This window comes from Galeopterus variegatus, unplaced genomic scaffold (genome assembly GCF_000696425.1).
Source record: "Galeopterus variegatus unplaced genomic scaffold, G_variegatus-3.0.2 Scaffold1208, whole genome shotgun sequence".
NCBI lineage: Eukaryota > Metazoa > Chordata > Mammalia > Dermoptera > Cynocephalidae > Galeopterus > Galeopterus variegatus.
The window spans coordinates 63,465-66,689 of record NW_007727319.1 but is presented as its reverse complement, the minus strand read 5'-3'; positions in this window follow the sequence as shown (position 1 = coordinate 66,689).

The following is a 3,225-nucleotide window of genomic DNA, read 5'->3' as shown; positions in this document are numbered from 1 at the left end:
CTCTCTCTCTCTCTCTCTCTCTCTCTCTCTCTCTCTCTCTCTCTCTCTCTCTCTTCATCTGCTAAGATGGGATCTTAAATAATGTAATGCAATCACAGGAGTGACATCCTACCACCTTTGCCATATTCTGCCGGCTGAAAGTGCCCACACTCAAGAGGAGGGTATTCTAAAAAACATAACACCAGGGAGGAGAGATCCAATGGATATACACACACAGAAGACTGAAACTAGATCCTTATCTCTCACCGTACACAAAAATCAACTCAAAATGGATTAAAGACCTAAATTTAAGACCCAAAACTATGAAACAACTAGAAGAAACATATGAGAAATGCCACAAGAAAGGCGAGTGGGCAGCACTTTTTTGAACAAGAATAAAAAGGCACAGGCAACTAAAGTAAAAATAGACAAATGGGACTACATCAAACTAAAAAGCTTCTGCACGGCAAAGGACACAATCAACAAAGTGAAGAGACAACCTACAGAATGGGAGAAAGTGTTTGCAAACTACATATCAGGCAAAGGGCTAATATCCAGAATACATAAGGAACTCAAACAACTCAAGAGCAAAGAAACAAATAACCCAGTTAAAAAATGGGCAAAGGACCTGAACAGACATTTCTCAAAAAAAGACATAAAAATGGCCAACAGATACAGGAAAAAATGTTTGGGCTGGCCAGTCATTAGCTCAGTTGGTTAGAGCATGGTGTTATAACACCAAGGGCAAGGGTTCGGATCCTGTAGCAACCAACCACCTAAAAAAAAGAAAAAAAGAAAAAATGCTCAGTATCACTAATCATCAGGGAAAATTAAAGCCACAATGAGATATCTCACTCCAGTTAGAATGGCTATTATCAAAAAGACAGAAAATAACAAATGCTCGCAAGAATGCAGAGAAAAGGGAACTCTTAGACACTGTTGGTGGAACATGAATCAATACAGGTACTGTGGGAAACAGTATGGAGCTTCCTCAAAAAACTAAAAATAGAACAACCTTATGACCCAGCAATCCTATTACTGGGTATATACCCAAAGGAAATGAAATCAGTATATCAAAAAGGTACTTGCACGCCCATGTTCATTGCAGCACTATTCACAATAGCCAGGAAATGACATCAACCTAAATGTCCATCAATGGATGAATGGATTGAAAAAAAAAAAAAACCCCACGGTGGTATATATACACAATGAAATACTATTCAGCTACTAAAAAAAAAAAAAAGAAAGAAAGAAAAAACGTGAATTCTCTTGCAGCAACATGAATGGAACTGGAGACCATCATGTTAAATGAAGTAAGCCAGGCACAGAAAGACAAATACTGCATGATCCCACTCATATGTGAAATCTAAAATTTTTTTTTTAAAAAGTGGTTCTCATAGAAGTATACAGTAGAATAACAGTTACCAGAGGCCGGGAAGGAGGCGGTGGGAAGGGAAAGAGGTGGGTTAATGGGTACAAAGTTACAGGTAGACAGGAAGACTAAGTTCCAGTGCTCTAAGCTGACCAGAGCTAATAATATTATATTGTATATTTCTAAATAGCTAAAAAAGAAAATCTTGACCATAATCACCACAAAGAAAGATAAATGTTCAAGTGGTGGATATGCTATCTACCCTAAGTGAATCATTGTACAACACATACATGTATTGAAACAACACACTGTATCCCACAAATATGTACAATTAAATTTTATTTAAAATAAAAAAAGATAATATGAATCCTTCCGTGAACTTTTTGAAGACCACTCATATGAAAATATGAGAAAATATCTTAAGCCCAAATTTATTTTCTTATGATCATATCTCCATATCCATCAGGCTACTAAAATCCACTGAACTTGAATATTTCACTAACATCAGACTCAACATATCAAACACTGAAATCATTTTCTCCTGTGCCAATCCTGTTCATCTCTACATATTAATTCTTAATAAATGGAATCACTAAGCACTCAACAAAATCAGCCAAAAATCCAATCATGCTGTATTGAAATACATTAGAAAAAATAAAAATAAAATAAACATATTAAAAACTTTAAATAAGCAAATACCTGGTCAACAACCATGACTCCTATCTCTCCTGTGTCCTTCCTATCTTTCAATTTTATCCACTTTTCCTTATCTCCATTGTAACACACTTAGTTTAGACTACTATGTTGATTAATTTTATGTCAACTTGACTGGGCCACAGGGTGCCCAGATATTTGGTCAAACATATTCTGGGTGTTCCTGTGAGGGTGTTTTTGGATGAGATTAATCTTTAAGTTGGTAACCTAAGTAAAACAGATTGCCCTTTCTCATGTGGTTGGGCCTCATCCAGTAAATTAGAGGTCTGTCTGACTAGAACAAAAGGCTGACCAACCCCCAAGTAAGAAACAATTCTCCTACCTGATGGCCTTCAGACTTGAACATGAACATTAGCTTTTCCTGTTGACAGGCTTTGAACTGGGACATTAGCTCTTCCTGACTCTATAGCAGTTTCCAGTCCTTGGACTGGAACTAGGACATTGGCTCTTCAGATTTTGGACTTGCTAGCCTCCAGAATCATGTGAGCTAACTTCCTATAATAAATCGACTTATATGTGTGTGTAGATTTGCATGTAAATGTATTACGTGTATGTGTGTATGTATGNCATAACTTAACCAGTCCTTTATGAAGGGTCATTCATTTTGTTTCCACTTTTTTCACTATTTTAAGCCACATTTTAATTAATATCCTTGAACATACAATTTTATACAATGGTCTAGAGACTCAGAGTTGAACTGCTAGGTCAAAGGGCATATGCAAATTTTAAACATTGATACATCTTATTTGGAAAAATATGCACTTCTACCAGCAGCGCATAAGTGTTTTAGTTTTCTACCTCTGTGTAACAAATTACCACTAACTTAGAGTCTTAAAACAGTTTCTGTGGGTCAGGAGTAGGGCTTAGCGAGGTCCTCTGCTTAGGGTCTCACAAAGCTGCACTCAAGGTGTCAACAAGGGTACATTTTCACTGGAGGTTCAATTGAGGAAGAACCCTCTTCTGAGCTTATTCAGGTTTTTGGTAGAATTTATTTCCTCGAAGCTGTACAAGTAAGGGCTTCTTACTGGCTGTCAGCTGGAAACCAACCTTAGGCCCTAGAGAGGCTGCCTGCAGGTCCCGGACATGTAGCCCTCTTTCTAAAGAAGTTCACAACACGGCTCTTTGCTTCTTCAAGGCCAACAAGAGTCTCTCTCTCTCTC